Source organism: Rhea americana, unplaced genomic scaffold (assembly GCF_003343005.1).
Source record: "Rhea americana isolate MKP2758 unplaced genomic scaffold, rheAme1 scaffold_8, whole genome shotgun sequence".
Taxonomy (NCBI): Eukaryota; Metazoa; Chordata; class Aves; order Rheiformes; family Rheidae; genus Rhea; species Rhea americana.
In genome coordinates, this window is record NW_028186978.1 from 9,670,476 (window position 1) to 9,691,328 (window position 20,853).

The following is a 20,853-nucleotide window of genomic DNA, read 5'->3' on the forward strand; positions in this document are numbered from 1 at the left end:
TGGGGGAATGCATCGATGTGTCCATGAGTTTACATGAGTATTATAGTATTTGATCCACTCTCTGACAAATGGTTATTACATTGTTTAAAGTGCACTGCTGATCTTGACCTTTATTTTGATGTTTGACATTTTCATTGATTTGGCTACACTTATTTTCATCTGGCTACTTCCATTTTAGTTAAAATTTGACTCCAGTTGTTGTCACTAATTGATACACAGCTCACTTTGACAAATAGTGTGGTCTTTTTTCAGTATATACATTTAGAGAATACATGCTGAGCTACATTTCTCTAGTATCAGTATGATTGTTTTTCACTCTGCTTTTACTGTTTTAGTAAAGCCAAGAGAAGGTAAGTTGATATTTCTTGTTTCTTTCTTATCTTCATTTTTAACATCAATGTTAATTGATACTAATTAACTGTTAATTGTACTGATATTGCTAAGAGAAGCAGGAAATGTAAAAAAATAGGATACTAGATCCAAATGATTGATCTAGAATTATATTTATTATACATGCCTGTCTGTATATGTATTAGCCATACAAAAGTTATTTCAGACCAACCTGTTTTATCCAACATCTAGCTCTACTGATATGTATTCATGTATGAAAGACTGATATGCTAAAGAAAAGGTTAATGCTATCTTTAGTCTTCCTATGCTACTCTGAAAATATCTTTTTAATACATCCGTAAAACACAGAACCATATTAAGGCAACCAGAGTGCTCTAAACACCTTGGCTTAATTTGCCAAGCACAACCACTGTAAAGAGTTGCATTACATTTTGCTTCTAACATAAAACAAATATATAAAGTGTATCCTAACAGTTTGTCATTCAATTCAGTAATAGAAATTTCAAGGCTAAAAAWTTTAATGTGTGATTCCATCTTTTTATTGGATATTTCCTGATTATTTCCTCATGGAAATAAATGGGCCACCACGTTCAAGCTTGCATATAGCTGAAATAGCATTTCATACTAGATTTTAACTTTCAAAAATCTTTTCCAAAACTTCTGGGTCAAAATGAAAATATTTCTCAAGAATTCTCAATAAATTATTTCCTTTATGAAAAAAAGAAAAATAATATGAAGATATTTCACAGTACTTGTGACACACTAGCATAAGCGGAGCATCGTATGAAATGATATGGTGTACTATGTCGCAGTACACATTAATACTGTAAACGTATAAAATACTGAAGTGATAGAAAATTTTAAATAGAAAGTATCTACACTTTTCCTTCTAAATAAACATCAAAATGAAATATTTTCTAACAAAAAATTAAAGATTTATTTTATGCGGGAAATTTTAGTGAAATTGTTACCATTACACTTAATTTAGATTAAATGAATTGTCATCACTTTTCAATTCTACAAACTAAATTAAAAATAATAATTAGGACGTCAAGATATGTATAGGATTTCCTCATAAAATAATTCATTTTAAAGAGATTACAACACTATATGAATTGAATATAGAGTATTACAGTGATACTGTTCTTTTCAGCTCTTATCATTACAGTGCATACTTATATCCTCTTTGCTTTGACAGAATGCTCTGCTTTTATTCTTAAACCTAGCAAAGTCAGAAAATTAGTGAAACTGAATAGCAGAGTAATTCAAAATCAACTAAGATAGGCATGACTGCTTGGATCAGGCCCTACATAGTTAAAGGTAACTGTTTTATGACAGCTTAGAAGCAGTTATATACCTTCTTTCATTATAGCAGAAGACAAAATCTGTGATTAAATTTGCAATCTTGTGACTAGCTCTCTGTGAATTCACTATATATTTAATACAATTCAGAGTTCAGCAGACTTTAATATGTAGTGCTAGAATATACATTGTAATACATATTTTTAAAAAAAAAAACATAAGCATTTTAGAAGATCACAGCATTGGTAATTAAAAATGAGTAGTTCATGTATCCTTGAAATGTTGTTCCTTTTTAATTCTTGTTTTAGACTCTGAAGTAATACTTTTTTTAAAAAAAAATGAGGTTTATTTCCAAGTAGCTGAATAAACAAGATACAACAGGAGAGAAGGTAATTTATTTTCCTTGACTTTTTATATTGATTATCATCATTGGGATGTTGGTGCAAGCAGACTTAAGATCATAAATGCTGAAGTATGAGATGCTGAGTTGGACTGTAAAGTCAAATTTATTTCAGTTTACAAAAAGGATATGTTTTCAGTCTTCATTTTATTGAGACTATCACTAATAATTCACCCTTTTAATGAAAACTAGCTTATTCATTTAGGTTCTCTGTAGAGGCATGGAGAAACATACTCAGGTAAGAGTGGGATCCAATATATTGAAAAAGGAACATGCCTGACCTATTCATGGAGAAACACTGAAGAAAGAGGCTTTGCGGGGGCTGATGGCTTTTATCCCTTTGTAACTCACAACTATCTTTTAGATTTCAGTAATGTAGTATTTTTTAATCAAAATTCAAGGTATCCTATGCTTTCAGCCAAAAAGAGGAGGAGCCATGCCTAATTTCTCTTCCCTCTTACGTTCTTTCCTCATTTCTTTTCTATCTCAGTGATTACACGGCTTGTCTAAAGAGATAAGTGCCTGAGTTCAATTACCCTCCTTATCTGAGAGGATCTGGATCTGTCTCCTTCATGACAGTGCCCTGTCTGTTAAGCTACAGGTATTTTGGAATCACTTTAAGAAATCACTTCATTTTGCATGGAATAACTACATATTAGTTGACCCACAAAGGAAAAGAGGAAATAAAAACTCCATAGTTCAGAAAAGGGCACCCATGAGCAGGCAATGAAATCTGTGCCCCCTCCAGCCCTTTTCACATTTATATACTATTTCATATTAAGTATTCACTCAACATTATTGTCTTCGATGACTGTTGCAGGAAGAAATGCACTGAGGGATTTGTGAACTCAACCAAATTACATGCCACCTACAACAGCACCACTGAAAGTAGCTATATTATTTATATCCAAGGCTTACATTCCAATGTGTTCAAAAAGATGTAGTCCTGTGCACCCATTTGAGATTAAAATGTTTCTTACCTGTTCTTTTTCTTCCAGTAAACATTTTGTAATGTAAGTCTAATGACCAAATTAACATATCAAAGAAAATCACTATGGCAAAAGGATACTGCTAGGTATCTTTTTCAATTGTACAGAGAGAAGCCACATATTAAAGAATACCCTCAGCCAAGATTTTTTTTTTCCTTAGAGAGTAAAAAAGCTTCCCACAGATTTGTAGGAAAATAGATTTCAGGTTTGATAAACTACTCCTAAGTAATACAGTATTTTTCTCTTCAAAGTACTTTTCAGATATTAATATTATTGAYTTAATACTGCAGACAGCAGCTCTGAAATTGCCTTGGCCATACTACACCTGGATGAACAGAAGAAAATGGCAGAGGTTTTCTGAAACCTCTTGACATATAAGGGATAATTACGAAATGCTTATGGAGGTAATCAATATCTGCTCAATCATTATTTAAAATCTATGTGAGCTACTTTACTGTTGCAAATAACACTGATGGTTTTATTATTTCACCATGGCAAAGGATGTGATATATACAGCAAATGTTATATGACACTGGATAATTTTGAGGGAGCTATGAAACTCCCTAAAGAAGTTTCATGGCATCTTCATCTGCTTGATCAACTTTCAAACTCCCTCCTATTATTTAGTATAACCTCTTCAAATTTCAGGAGTTCTTATATCCTCTTTTTTACCCTTTAGCCCCGTGATAAGGTATTGTCATGGCAAGTAACAGGCCACAGGCTTTYTACTGAATTTGCAAGGCCTCAGGACTGAGGCTTGTCAGACTTGGATTCCTTTAACTTTTTCTGACCTGCCTTGGTTACTTGGTTTAGATGTAAAAGCTTTTTATTTTTCTCTTTGCCTGGGTGGCTATGACCAATTCATTTTGTCTGTGTATGGTACCACAATGCGTTTACAACTCTGTAGAGAAATAGAAGCCTGGTACAATAGCAGAGGCTTTGAGAAGGGGAGACGCAGGATGTGGAAGCCTGGGATGGTAACAGATAGGGCACAGGCTGGTYGTGGTGATCCCGCAATTATAAACAACTGTATTGAACATACATAAAAGCTACCATATAAAGTAAATTTGGATGTAATGTGAAGCTGCAGAGACATGTTAGCAAACTCACAAAAATGACCCCAAGTGGATCCTAAAGAGGAAGGGACTGTCAACACCATATTCCTCCAAGCAAAAGACTCCAGATGTGGATGACTCACTGTAAAACTCCACCATCACCAGAATGAAACCACCAASCTTAAGACCTAGGGAAACATGAGCCCAACATTAGGAAAAGGGATAGAAATAAAGAACTGTATTACAATCTTAAATGCATTAGTAGCAGTACTGAAGCCATTTCTGTTTACAAATATTCTTTCTTTTTCTATAATAAGTTGATCTGAATTAATAACGATCAGATTATTAAGATTTCAATTATACKAACAATAAATTCCTGGCTTTATATATAAGGTGCGTTTTCTCTTTGATCATAAACAAGATTGTGAGTGTAAGAACTTGACACAGAGATCATAGTAGTATCTTTCAAGAATATATATTTCTGAAAATTATTCTTTGAACTTGGTTCCTTGAAACTATGACTTCAGATGTTCTGGATTTAGACTTAATAAGTCAAAATTTATGATGGCCATTACCACACAYGTGCAATGGGTTTGACTCCCTTGCACTGCAGAAGATTTGCAAGAAGAGAGTGCACTGACTTAGACCTCCAGTGAATTTGTCCCACAGGCTATATTTAAATTAATACTSCTGGAATTTGTTTAATGAACTATTCATAAAATATTATGAGCAGCTTTCAAAATTGCCCAGAATTTCTGCAGAAAAAGAGATGTAGATTCAAAGCACTATGTGGRCTTCCCTAGTCTGTAAATATCTGTTGGACTTATTGCTTAAAGAGATACACAAAAGGAAAAGGAGTTAGATGGAGAATGTAAAAACCTGTCTTTCAGCAGAGGAAGAAATTATATTACTATTTTGTCTTTCTCTTTGTTTTTTCTTTTTTTCCTTTCCATATATGTTTATTTGCTTGTGTTTTAGTAATAATTGCTGTAGCAATAGAAAACAGCTGATGTACACTCTAAYTAACCAGTGAAGAGATCTGATTCTTCTACTATCCATTTCTGTTTCTTAATAAAAGAAACAATGTATTAATGTCAAAAAATAGACTAAAAGTCACAACATATTCCAAGAATTCAGCACCTCAAAATACAGCCTGTTAACACAATATATTAAGATAGAAGTAATCAGAATAATTATCAAAATCTTCGTAGTGTTCCTTGACGCACTAGTACACATTAGGCTGCTCAGTTCCACCTGCCTTATTTACCTAACTTCTGTGTAGCAATGATTGACAGTTGAAAGCCTGATCAAGACTGCACTGAAATCACTATTGAGYGGAAAAGTTTAAGTCTGCTCAGGGTAAAGTATTGTCTGCTGCTAATTGGACCTGTTTATATCTTYAGTAAGACATTAGAATCATAAATACTGCTCTCCCTCTCAAACTCTATAGAAACTCAAATAAATAGAATTAGGTTACAGAAGCTTGGCAGAAGAAAGTGATCACTCTTTTCTCCTGTATAAACCGATTTACCAGTTATTGTATTCTTTTGGAACCTTCCAGATACTGTGGTACAACAGAAGGAACTATTACACTGCTTATCAGCTAGCTGATGTTCAGCCAGTTTGATCATCTTTTAATCAGAAAAGAAAATTTCCAACAAACCTTTCCACACTTTTCTTTAAAGACCAGACATTTGCACCTGAATGTTAACACTCTCATTTAAGTGTGTGAAGTCTTTATCTGTAGGCTAGATCTAAAAGTAGTCTATTGTAATATCCACCTAAAACTGAACACACAGAGCAAATACCAGTGTGGCTGGATAGAATCATAGAATCGTGGAATGGTAAGGTTAGAAGGGACCTCTGGAGATCATCTAGTCCAAACCTCAGCATAGCCCATACGGGGATTGAACCCGTGACCTTGGCATTAGTAGCAMCACACTCTAACCAACTGAGCTAAACCTGCTCATTTTGTGACCAGTTTAAGAGAACAAATCCAAAAGGTTAGTTAAGAACTAGCAAATACATTACCTTTTTTTGCTTATGATGTTGTTAAGAAAACCAGCTGATTGCAGTTATTCTCAAACCTAACATCAGTCATCAATCTGATTCATACAGCCATCAAAGTCATTGCAGAAACAGATCTGAAAGGACATCAGTAACAAGTTTAAATAACTGAGTTGCACAGATTTTCTAAGGCTACCCAAAACTTTAAGAGATTGTTTTTCTTTCATCTAATTCCTAAGTGAGCTATGAATATCATCACAACAATAATTAGTCGAAAAGTATTTGTAAAAAAAAATTCACACTTTTGGTTAACAAATATATCTCAAAWCTGTGTTTCAAAATGAAAGTATGTTCCCTCTTGGGGCATGGAGGGCAAGTATGAAGACTTCAACAGGGATCTCTGATGCTCTCCACAGCTTTATTATAAAATTGAAAACAAACCCAGAGGATGCAAGTTCCTGTGTGTTGCCCTTGCAAAGAAAACTTTCAAAATGCAAGTGAGAAAGTGTAACCTGGAGAGACATTTGTCTGAGTACAGGGACAGATGCCATAATTCTGAGCTGTGAAATGTCCTCCTTATTTCATATGATGCAGAARCCAAGAAAGACATTTTAAAGTTTAACATTATTAACTATTTCACTCTTTGTCAGAGTATGTAATAGAGAAGTATCTTATAGGAAGAGTATTTCCCACAGACAGAGAGAGAAAGAAAGAGAGAGAGAGTGTGTGAGAGAGACAGAGGGAGAGAGGACATGAAAAAGTAGAAGAGGGATGTGTGAAAATGTATAAATTAAGATGCATAAGCCTGCARTACTGCATGATAGGGTTGCGGYGGGGGTTTCASCGGCTCTCCTAACTGTGAAACWAAGATAATGATACTTCCTTTGTGAAGAGATCTCCGGGTGGATTGCAACAAGGGTGAGGTATGAGATACTACGAAATAAAACATGACTAAACATTCTCATACTCCAAGGATGATGGAAATAATTTTGGAAACAATTTTTGAAACTGTCTGCAATCTAAATGAAAGACATTAAAAAGTCAGTTCCTTCCACTGAGAATCTGAACATATTAATGAACCATCCAAATAACAAATGAGCAATGCTTGCTAGTGCTGGCTGTGGGTCATCTGTAGAAAAAGTACTTTTGTTGCTGTTACAGTTACAAGCAGATATCAACAATTAGCTCTTTTATTCTTTGTTAATGCAACGTATATTATACAAATGATAATTAGAAATAATTGAGCTGCCATACAAGTAGTCAAGATTCTTTAATCTACTTAAATATTTAAATACACACATATATATTTATATTTATGAACACTGTATCTTCATTCATTCCAATCAACTTCCAATTCAAACGCATGAATTTTGCCATTTCTGAAACATCTCTTTTTGTCTGCTTATCTGGACTTCTTTCTGTCTCCTTCAGGCCTAGGATTGTCTAGTTTGTACACTGGGGATAAACATCAGGCCTGCACACACAAAGAATATTGATTCACGTTTTGAAAGGAAAGCAAGAGAACTGTTTCAGAAGAACTTTTATCAAACTTTTGGACAGGAAAGATTCATTGCTAAATAGACATTACACAGACAAGGCATATTTGCAGTTGATACAGGAAGGTCTAAAACACTTGGAAATAAATACAGTTAGAATCGGTTTTGCCTAACTTTAGATATCTACCATGTAGCCACTCACAGGAAAACTTTGTATGTAGGCTCCCATTACAATCTACAGACATCTTATAATGCAGTTGATGGATGTTTTGATGCAATACATTTGACCAAATGCATGTATCCATGTTACAGTGAGATAAATCACTCTTACTTTCCATTGATTTTATTGACAGGTTTCTGACTATAGGACAAGCTTAGGCACGGAGGCACACAGTTGATGCAAAAAGTTAAATTAAATTAAGCCATCCCTATATGCCTACGCACAGAAATTATGGATGTATAGACAAAGGAAAGTTCAAGAGTAGTGAGCTGACATACCCATGCTAGATTTGCTTAGTCTGAGAAACAAAGCTCTTAAAAGACATCATAGTATAAACTGCAGTATGGCACAGTAAGTAGAACATATTCTGGGAATTATTGATGAGCTTGTGGTTCAGGACAACATTATAAAAGAAAGTTATCACCTTTTTTGATCAAGAGATGAAAAACAGTATGGATACATCTGTACAAATTACATGTATCTTCATCTACTGTCTGTTTTCTTTTCAGCAGTCTATGACTGAATTTTCTTGGTATATCAACTGCAAAGGTAGGCAAATACATGAGAGGAAAAGAAACAACCTCACAAATTCAGGGTTATGGCTTCTTGTCCACCCTTTTGCATGATGTTCAGTCACTTAGATGATGGCACAAAAATAYGCTGCACATCATTAAATAAATATTAAATTTGTTCTTTTACTGTACAAAGTTACAACAATCTTTTTTAATATATAAGTATATATAAATATATACAAAATGAAATAAATAAGGAAAGAGCCAACTAAGGTAAACATGATAAAAATATCATCCTGGGTCTTGATTCTTTTCTTACCTTCACAGTACAGATAAACAGATGCATTCAGAAATAATTGGACAGATACAAAAGCTCACAACTGATTTAAGTTTTTTTATTATTTTTATTTTTAGAAAATAATAAATGTGAGTTCTTTTTATTTGCCTTCCAGATACTCAGCCGTTAGGACTAGCATTTTCAAGCTTTTCTCCTTAATCATAAGGCTGGAAGCTTACTTTTAGAAATGAAAGCTGAGCTTCTCACACTGTGAAATTATTTCAGAACCTTAGGCTTTAGGACAGGCACTAGCTTCTTTCAGATGAAGTGAAAATGTGAAGTTGGCAAAGCAGCCGTGTATTTCAGATCTCTAGAATTTCAGCGGTTTAACTTTCCAATAGGAAAACAGAAATAGGTTCTTAGGCTCAGAGCCATAAGGAATCCTGTGTGGCACTATCCTAAGTGTTTCAATGCCTAGAATATGGCCATCTCTTCACGGGACTGGAGTTCACAAAGTTGGATTCCAAGGGCAGCCATCCATTATGAAAATAATTCAGAAGAAAATGCCAGACAGACTCAGTAAAAAGAATTGAGGGTCTTGGTCAAAAAAAAAAAAATGTTTCCTAACCATTCCTAGAAACTTCATCTTCACGTCTTTGGTATGTTCCTGTGCATTCGACAGAAAATTTGGAAGCTTAAAATGGGATCCCCTACTCAAGCAGGAACTTAAGCAAGTTGAGCAGCATTGAAATGTCAAAGTGGAATGAGTGACTGGTTGACATAATCAGAGATAGGCACTAGTATATGGCTATTTGGACCTATTTCTTCATTTGAGGATCCACAGTGTCCTAWTTGTTTAATATCTTGAATAGGGATTCAAGAAACCTAGACTAAAATCTGTCTGATGCTGTGCAGGAATTGATCTCTGATTCTAGGTGAGTGCTCCACCTTCCAGGCAGAAGAGTATTCTTTTAAGAGTATTTTTGCAGGTGCCCTTTCTTACACAAAAAATTAAAAAGTTATGGAATGAGAAAAATCGACTCACTATTTAATTGCTGAGGGAACCTATAGGAAATGTGGATTCCTCCAATAAGTTTTGTAAACTCATGTATATATGCATTTTCCTCTTCTCCCTAATGCCCATAACATCTTTGTGTTTATCTTTGTGATTAAATCTAGGCAGTCTTAGGACAGTTTACTGTTAGCATTCATGATAGTTATATCTGATGTTTAGGAAGAATTCTACCTTTCTTTTCAGATTAGCCTAGGGGAGGAAAGGTATTTCAGTTTTGGTTCAACAGTGGAGAGAGAGAGTTGGTGGTGTGGACTGTAAAAAYGTTATTGTACCAATGTACCAACTGTCATTCAATAGTATTACCGGTTCTGYGGCAAGGATAGGCAGTTGGAGTGGGATTCCTAATGTTTGGTGTATAAAGGTGATGTTTACTCTTTGGACTATCTAAGCTCCACTTGCAGTCCTGGCCACCAAGCCAACATTCAGATAGAGTCATGACACAYGCAGAGTGAGCATGGCAGCAACAGGAGCTGGAGGTACCCCATATTCCCATATAAGTTCTTTACTCTCTGCAAAATGGAGAGACAACCTGAGGAGATAATAGTTGGAATGGGAAGGGGGCTGTGGTAACCCTGTACTGGATGGACCAAAAGGGAGAGCAAGGAAATGGCATACGTTTATGAAACGGCATGATTAGAAAGATACATATTCTGCTCTGGAGAAATCACTGCTAGACAAGTATCACTGTCTATCCAATAGACTGGGAGTTTAGTTAATTTACCAACTATCACTTCTGTCTCGTCTTTCTGTGGTGTTAACAACGATTATGTTGGTATTGCACAAGAWAAAGTGGAATCCAGCTGTATCAGCTTTCCATCTGCTGACTYTACAGTTCTGRCAGAAGTAAAAAGTGTTAAGAGCTTATTTTATAGTCAGTGAAGCTAGCAGATTCTCTTCATAATACATTTAAGAGAYAGTTCTGTTGAATAAGGCGTCATTAAGACACATTTACTTTGAAAGTAAATTTATATTCTACTTTCCTTAATATACTTACAAAATGRTACAGACACCCTTGAATGACCATCCTGCACTATTTCTTCCAGTCTGTACAACAGAAAATGGTAATGTCAAAAAAGTAAAAATAATAAACCTTATAAATATATCTTGCTGCCAAATTGTATGTAGTCAAAAGCCTTAAACGAAGGTATTTCCTAATAAGGCAAAAGCCTATACACCTCTGAACTTCATTCCTCAAAACTTAATGCATCCAAGGGTACACACAAGAAACATCTCAGTGGATTCAACATTTACATCATAAGCTACAAGGTGTAGCAAGGCACTTTCTCYGTAAATTGTTATTCGTGGTAGCAATGATCCTAAATTACAATCATGAAACAAAAAATAAGAAACGGTCAGATCAAATAAATAATGAAGAAAACAAAAATGTACCTAGTGTAATGAAATACCACCTCAAAGTAATCAAAAACACTGTACCCAAGAGAACAAGCAGACTGACTACAACAAGACCTTTTCATCCTGCAGTTGTGAGACTACAGTTGTTACCAGACACCTTTTCAAAGGGCAAAAATCTAATAGTATACATTTTCTGTTCACTTTGATGTGGTCATTAACACAGAGATTCAAGTCATTTAACACTAACTAAAACAGAGTAGGTCATAAAATCTTTAGTAACAAAATCATAACAATTCAATGAGAACAAATTTTCAGGACATTACAGTGAAATAAAGGCTGAGGAAGAAAAATAGAGGCAGAACAAGAACAAAGAGATATAAAGYAATCTGATATTTGCAATAGCTCTATTTCAAGCACAATGATCCCACTAGGATTGAGGTGTTGTTCAGTGGTGTTGGAAATGAAGGAGCACATAAATGTTGGATGCACTAAAAATCCAAAGTCAAACATTACAAGTTGCATTTCATCTGCACTGCATGGGCAGTGATGTAGAAGACATATGTGATTCACTGACTAACAATAAGAAGTGGCAGAGATGAAGATGTCCTTGAAAATGCCCTTAGTATTCTGGAAATCTCTCTAGGAAATAATATGGTTTATGAAACATTTGTCTTCAGGCAAGTTAGACAAAAGGAGATGAAACACTGACCAGCTTTCCTGCCAGATCATACCCATTGGCATGCACATGGGAGTGTACTGAGCTGAATCCTTCAATCAAAATGTAAATTGTGCATCATTACTTATTATCCAGGCTGTGAGCACGCTCTCTGCAAGCCAGAACTCATGGCTGACAGATTTTTGAACTCTAAATGAGCTATGGTAGCAGCAGAGATACAGACTCAACACATAGAAAGCAGTGTGCAATTTATTAGCATACCAAAAGTAAATAAGATCATACTTCCACAAAGCTAAGCCCCAAGAAATAGTATGGGTTTTGAAATATTTACAGAAGTTGAAGGGGGATATCTTACATAGCAGAAGATACTCACCTTACACAACTTTGCTATCAGCAAGCTTAAAATATAGCAGCAAAAATACTTCATGGAGTTCAACCKATCTCTTAGCTGTCCAAAGAAAATTAGAGATGAATATGGAATACAGGCCATGGCCAACTTGAGAAAAACTTCAAGTAACTGAATCAAGGACTATGACAGTAAATGATACAGATTCAAAGGAAACAAAATACATGATGTTAATGTCTCTGAACTGCAATGACATRAAAGTAAAAGGAAAAGATGAAAAGATAAAAATAAGCAGAAATATTTTAGAAAGAAATACCAATGTAATCTGRGGCATGTTTTTGCATGATTTAGCTCATTTGGTTAGATGTGGTGCTAATAACGCCAAGGTCGCAGGTTCAGTCCCCCTACGGGCTACTYGCTTGAGGGTTGGACTAGGTGATCTCCAGAGGTCCCTTCCAACTTTACCAATTCTATGATTCTATGATTTGTAAAAGGCAAAACAACATAAAGGTTTGGAGGATGAGAGTATAAGAGAGGATGCACTGCCAAAAACAGACCRGAAAAACATACCAAACATACTGCTGGTAGAAATCCGTATATGTAAAAGAAGCAGTACAACATATCCTGCTATTCTCGATGTTTGAGGGATTTCAGGACAGCAAGTAAGGAAATCYGTAATGAAARGGTGAAATAGCAAAACTTAAATAAYTCAGGAAATGCAAAAGGTAAAATAAGTTTATCTTTTAGCAGTTCCTTACCACTAAAATCAAATTGTGATCTTATTTCAAAGACAGAAAAAAGAAGAAAAAAGATGCTGGGCAGCTGGAAGAAGATGCTGCTTCTTTGAAAGAATAGCTCTATGCAGACCATTAAAGACGTCCATATAATTACACGAATAAGAGCGATTAATCTAATTTTAATGATTTTAATATATATAATTTATGATACACAAGAAGATATGAGAACATAACAATATTGTATGAAAAGTCAAGCATTCATATTCACAAAAAACATACATTTGTTTCATATTTAGTGTCAGGGCCACGAGGGCACTGCCAGGCCCCGCTGTTCCTGCCCAGCCCAGAGCTCCCCCCMGTCCGGCCCCGCCGAGCCCAGCCCGCGGCGGTGCCCGATGCCCAGGGCTGAGGCTGGGGCCGCCCTGGCTGCGCTGGTCCCATCAGGGTGGCAGGACGGGCCCTGGCCCCGATGGGGCCCCCGCTCGGCCCCGGCCCAGGAGCCGCCAGCCCTGGCGGTGCCCAACTRTTAGCTCTTCAGTGCAAACGCGTTACGACACAGTATTTCATTACATRAGCCCTAGCTGTTTTTTCATGTGAYACCYTAAATCATTCATTCAACAATATCAATGATGTTGACTAAGAAAGATGCTAGTCAGGGTAGTTTTGTGCTCATGTGGTGCATGCTCCATGATTTACTTGTATTAGCTATTCATACTCTGCTCTGTATACATTTTTTGAATGTCTATCACTACAACAATGACTTTATTTTCCACAGTAGTTATCTGAMTATCTGAAAATACAATTATTCTTATTTTACAGCTTCAATATGAGATGCAGACTGATTATGGTTAAAAGCACACACTAATTTTGCGTGTACAAGTTAAAATGCCTGTGAGCGCCTTTCCTAGACTAATGCCATTAACTTTGTATGTTTCAAGCACAAACTTCCCACTGAGTTCARTTAGAGGTTGGAACGCTAGAAAGTTTTGATTGTCAGATATCAYGGTCTCAAATTTGACAGTCAAAAATATATCATTACTGTGTTATAAAACTGAGCAAAGTTTTAAGTGCATAGCATCATATAAGAAGACTGAAGATAAGAAACTATCATATAAGAAACCAGCAGATCAAAGCCAGCTCCTCAGACAGATTTCAGCTGCTGTAACCATGATTCAGTCTTTACTGCATTTAGCTGTCTCATCATTCAGCATATGACTTCCCACTTCTACAGGAAAAATGAGGCATAGCTCTTCCAGAGAACTTGCTCTCATTCATAGGCAGCACCACATTTCTGTAGTTTGTTAGAGTTTCCACACAGCAAATTTCCATGTCAAGCAGATGCCTGAGGCTTCATTAAAAAATAAAGAAAAAATCATAAGGAACTTTTCTACAAATACTTCCTATCTAAATGTATTGATTACATTAAGATATGTAACTTTATTGGAGAGAGAAAAATATGTGAAAATTATTCACACTGTTTCCAAGAATGTGAAAGATACTTAAGYAAAGAAATTTGGAAAAATATATAGGTCTGATCTTATTTAATTCCTGACAGCTTTTCCAGGAAGAAAAGAAAAAAAAATTCTTACATCAATTAGACAAGAAAAAAGGCAGATTTCCTTCTTAAAGAACCTTTCTAAAGTAAAAGCCCCAAAGTTTATTAYATCTATTTTCCCTTAGAATTATCTGCAAAATTTCCATCAAGATCCACTGACAGCCAAATAGATATACTACAGAATGGTAGTATTACATTTAAAACATTGCTATGAGCAAAATACATACTATATACATGGAGCAAAGTATTTATTGTCTGTCTAATTAAAATCTTAGCAATCTCATTAAAATACAACAGTTAGTCTCATAACCAAATCAATACACAAAAGTTTTATTAAGAATACTCTTAACATTTTAATACAAAACAATTTCCTAGTTTCTGCCTCTTTTCCTTGGTGTTAGGCTCATACTTCTACTCTTCTTCTGGATCCTGAGTCTTCTTCAAGCAGAGAAGTGGTGAGATGCCCAGCTAGTTGTCAGTGTACCTTCTTCGCAAGGAGGAGTTCAAAGCTGCTGTGAGAGCTCCTTCTTCTTCAGTCTTAGTGTCTTTTTGGTTTTATACATTTCCTTATCACAACTTGTTTTCCTTGCATAATAGTCTCCCGCAGCCTCAGTTGACACGAAGGACTATTGTTTGTTATGYAGTGGCTACCTATGTTGCATTCACAGAGCTTCAGCAATAATCAGTCAGATTAGGCAATACTCGCTTGACCACTAGCTAACTGCTAAAATCGTGCGGACTGCACTATCAGATCAATAAAAAGCCATTTTTTTAAATAATGGCAAAAGTCATATTTACTGGTCTACCGAAGCAGCCACAAAAGTACCAACGTTACAGCCTAAACTCACAGTCAGATGTTTTGTATGGTTGGTCTCCTGATTTTTGTTTTCTAATCCAAAACCCAGCTGCTGGATATGTGTTAGAACAATACATAGCGAAATGGGTGACTTTTCTATTAGTGCAACCATTCCCATAGATTAGTAACGAAAATATCAGTGTGCAGGCCATTTAAAAGAAGTATGATTAATGAGTCTGAAAAATGTAACCTTTGACATACAGTCCTGTGAACTCTGACACCTTCAATTATAATTAAAGTACATCAGGCTGTCATTTTGATAATACTTTAACAAAGTAGACCCTGTTTCTTGAGATGTTTTGTGACACGGTATTTGTGACAGGGAATATATCTATTCCCCGGAAACAAAGCAAAGCTTCTSACATATTACTACAATCTCAAATATACCAACAAGGAGGCTACTGTTTTTTTTTCTCACTTTCTAAAATGTCACTGCAGTCACTCCAAACATTTACATCAGGTCAACTGAGATGACACTGTCAGCCAACCTGGCAGCTTCAGAGAGAATTCCAGATATCTTTAGGTCACTCTGGTCTGCAGGGATACCTTTGCACAAAACTCTTATTGGTCTTAGACTTGGAGAGGAAGGGATTCCAGCAGGGTATTCCACACAGCCAGAGTTCACTCTGAAGTGAAGGACAAGGAACAGTTAGCTGGAGTTGTTTAGCTTTTGAGACAATATATTAATATTCATATTAAAAAGTGACCACAGCATTCTTCTATCTCAGAGCAAACTGACAGTAGTCATGTTGAAAAGTGTGAACAGTAATCCTCTATCAATCTAAAACAGAAAGTAATCAAGAGCAGAGCCTTAATAAAGTCAGAACTGAGGGAAACAAAAGTACAGACAAATGCCTAAGTCAGGAAAATAGTATTTTTCTTGAATGTTCCTAAAATGTTCTGTGCTCCAATTTTGTCAGTTGTGGATTTTGATATTATGGCCAGTCTTATTTAAAAAATTAGGTTAGTATACATTCAAAAGACTTTTGTCATTTGCATAAATAATCTAAATGTCTTCTGCTTTAAAAGGTCATTTGGCTAAACTGAAATCAATGGAAATTAGATGCTTAGTTCAACAAAGTAGTCTGAAAAACCTCATTTGTGTTTTGTCTGTAGCTTTAGAGACCATCTGTGAAAATACATCTTTTGTGATGTTAAGCTGTTCATACTACTTGTGTCTGACTGCGATTTTCAGTTTGAACTGTACATTCAAATCTGTAATAGGAATGATTGTCTACAAGATGTGATGACCAATAGGAATAAAATTGCCTATACTGAATCTCATGTTGTTTTCACAGGTAATACCACTCTGAGCCAGAGATTGCAGTAGATGACTTCCTGAGGTCCATTCTAACATAAGTAATCCCATGATCCTATGACATAGAGAGAAGAGCGGGTAGAGATTTTTGGTGGCAGTGGAATACTGTAGATGTAGAGGACAAGGATGAGATGTGCCCAAGCTAGTAAAATGTCTCACTGCTACTCCATTAACTCATKTAGCAAGGTAACAGATGTTGTGATCATGAGAAAACTCTTAAGCTGTAGCTCATGTTTGTGTGCAATTTCAGGAGGCAGCAAACCTTAAGAATAGAATTCAAAACTGACAAGTGTCTAGCTGCTTAGCGTCATCTTAAGACTGAGCTGCATAGGATTTTTTTTTCTTTCCTATTTAAAGACACAAATTTCAAACACTGAAAGTTAGTCTCCAGGCAACCATCCAACTCTTCAGTGGCTGGCTAGACACCACTTGAACCATCCCTCCGTGTATGGCAGTTAACACTCAATTGTCTGATACAAGACAGATTGAAATTACTGCAATGGAAGAGGCAGAGATTTTCTCCATCTTGACCCGTGCCAACATTATCCAGTGCAAGATGGGCAGATCACGAGACACGGTGAAGGCAGTCTTACAGCTCTTCAACCTCCCAACCCCCATGTAGATCGGGATTTTGTATTTACAAATTCATGTGGCGAAAATTGTTACAGAAGATAAATATACACATATCCGTATATATATCATATGCATAACTACAGACAGATATACTTCTGTAGTTAAATATACTGGAAGAAGAGAATATAACTTATGGCAGCAAAATTCCAGTGCATAATGTTGACATTTATTTTTCCCATGCTACATCATAAAATATTAAGACTGTGAGACTAGTCCAACAGGCAATCACATCATATTATCACTTTAATAAACTAGCTATCATAAACCCTTCAAAACATGCCACATTTAATGTCCGTAACTACTACCAATTCCTCCAGTATTATCTGTTCTCATGTATGGTATGATAATTTTTCATTCCCAAGTGGAGAAATACTAATAGAGCAGTCTGGTTTTAATTCAAAATCTGTCCATACAACATTGTCTAGGTTTAGGTTTGTATTTGTAAAAGTTTTCTTTGAAGGGGGGGATGTTTTTTGCCTTTGTTCTATTTTGATTTACTTTTATTARTTTCATATTTATGTGCACAATGTAGTTGAATCATTTTTTCTCTGAATTAAGGGCAAGCCATATGCTTAAAAAAAGTCATATTCCCAGTATGTTTCTTATCTGATGATGAAATCACAAAGTCTGATGAAATCATAAAGTCACATTAAATAATCGTGCTCAGTTTCTCAGAAAACATTTGATTTTGTTTCACTTTGTCATTCTGGTTCACATGGAATAATCTAAGAAAAAATATAGTTTCTCCCAATCTTTTGCTGTTATACTCAGCATTTTACCATGAAGATATCTAAGAATTCTTTTTTTATATATATAATGAATCATATACGTTCTCCTAGAAATAAATCTCTGCAGAATTAGCTGTATGAACAATAATCTGCTGTTCTACTCAATCAAGGCACAACACCTGGGAGAACTGATTTACTTGGTCTTTTTCTATTTATCCTCAAATACAGCACAGGGACAGAGTTAAAACTCTGCTTTCACTTCAGAGCTCAGAACAAATACATATTATTATTGAACAATAAATCAGCCTACTTCTCATGCAGGAGATGGCCTTGTCTCATCTACGATTTTCTCTATTGATGCCTAACAATAAAAAAAGAGATAAGTGCCACCTGACAAATCTTTTTTCTGGTGTGCTTACTAATAATATGTCGTGTGAGATCTGACCGCTTGGCAAAAATAGCTTTTTTCCTAACTACTTYTAAAATGGACAGGAAACATTGTTAACACACTGAAAATGGCGGAAGATTTAAGATATATTCCTACAGAAAACGATGGGGTCACAATAATGATATTGCCTATTAGCATTACAGGAAACAGGAATGATCTGGCTCAAGAATAAACATCCACAGTGCAACTTCCTATGCCATGGAGAAAAGGCTATGATGTGATAGTGAGGTTTTGGAGTGGTGGTTTATATTTTCCTAATGTCTGTTACGAAGGAAAAATTCTCCATATAGTCCATTGACACAATATGTCTGTCAATTTGTAAAGACTTGTGCTGAAGAAAAAAACGTTTGAAGCCCTATACATACTTTGCCTTCTGATCTCACAGGATTTGCTGTTATGTGGAAGTTATTTCCCCCAAAAAACACTACGACTAGATGCGTTCCCCTGTATTAGAGTAACTTAGTGTTAGACTATAGCTGAAGCTGTCAAAGCGTGTGTGTGTGAGCAGACGCCGCGTTTCCAGAGCTGCTGCACAAAGGGAAAGTGCTGGAGCTCAAACTGTCAACACCTCTACTTGTGAGCAGACGCCAGGGCTCGGCAGAGCTACACCACCGCGGAAAAACGCTTCAACTGTCAACACCCTGGATGGGAGCAGATGCTGGCTTTTGGCAGAGCTAGAAGTAGGAGAGGAATATAGTATTAGTACCCAGCTTGCAAGCAAAGTCTGGGCTCTGGCAGAATTTCTATCAAGTAGTGATATAGTGTGAGAGCTCTCCACTGACCAGTGCCTCAGCCCGTACTTTGAGAGTAGATGCCAGGAGTGAATCTGGCACCCTACTTAAAAATTTTAACCAATGTAAATTGGGAGAACAAAAACAAAACAAAATAAGCAAAGAGCCAAATACCTGTCTGTTTTCCCACTGTTGAATCTAATTTGTGGTAGCAAGGGGCTGTTAAACAAGCAAGATGTACCACTGTAGCTTGTAATGGCTGGAAAGAAGATGCTGAAGTAAAAATGACARAAGACAAAAACCCTGCACAATCATCTACCAGGGACAATGTTTTGCCATTTAGCTCTTGCTTCTCCATCTATCAGTATATCCTGGCATGGGCAAATCACTACTGATAAGCTCTRAAAGGATTTTTGGTACTGAGATTCAGAAAGGTTTATAGGACTGTAGTTTTTGTAACGTTTCCAAGCGCTAAGCTGAGAATTCTGATACACTGTTTGAGGYCTATGTTTAAATACATACATACTAAGTTTCTCAGCAAATAAAAATTGTTAATATTATTTTAATATTGATCACTACTTAAATGAACTTTTCTAAAAGAAAATTATACTTTCTTTCACATTGGAAGGTGCGAAGTCGGACACAGTGGCACTTAACAACTGACATGCCCTGCTTTCTTCTAAAGAACTATCTCGCATCGTTGTACTAGGAATTTCAGCTACTGGCGTGATACTCCATTATAATTCACCTCTTTCTATTTTCGCAGTAGGAAAGAAGTTGAATCTGACTGAAACGAAACAATGAAAAATACCGCACCTTGAGAGGAATCCAGAGGATTCACTCAGCAAAGCCAGATCCTTCCCTTCTTGCCACACAGTAGAAGTTCACAGAATAAGGGAGAACTTAGGACAGAGCTGGTGTGACGTGGTTTGCTGAATACCCCCTTGCTATTAACAGAATTAAAAATAACCAGTGTTGTTTTAGGAGATTGAAAAGTTAGTAAATTCTTTTGTTAACTTTATAGAGGAAGCAGGTAAAACGTGGCATTACCCAAATGAAATGTGGTAAACCTGCCGTTGTTCTCAAATAAACCAATGACAGTAATTTTGTCAATGTCTTATACCTAGGTTGGTACAAGGCTTATACCTATACCTATACAGAGCATAAGCAGGGAACTTTTAACTGAATCCATACTGTATGATTTCTGCTTATTATTTGCTGATCTTAGGCACCAGGAACCGGTATATTCCAACTCCTCAGTCACTCAAAACTTTCTGAAAATGTCACCCGTCGGTCTGAAATTGTCAAAAATTTATCTCCATCTATGAGTAAATACAGAGCTATGTTTTTCATTCGATTAGGGAATAATGAAAAATGAAATGTTTTACAATTTTCTGGACTTTTTTTTAAAGTTCTTAATACAGTCAAATCTTTCAGGATGAGAATGCCATAGATAATAGATCAGAAAAGAGGAAATATTTTTTAAAAATAATATAAAACTCCACTAGTGCTGTAATGCTAGACAAAATTGTTTTTTTWWAAAAAAAGAATTATCCTGATTTATTTCCTAGATTGTATAATATTCAACCTAGAACTCTCAAGAACCATCTAGAAAAAACTTCCTTTGATATGAAATCCAAACTTTAAGAGAATTATAGAAACTCATTAAAATAGGTTAGAAATTTCTAAAACTTATTTTTTTAGCAGGGAAAGAACATTTCTATATGCAATAACTTACTAATAGAACACCCTGGACAGGATAACAGAACTCTAATATTAATTAAGGAC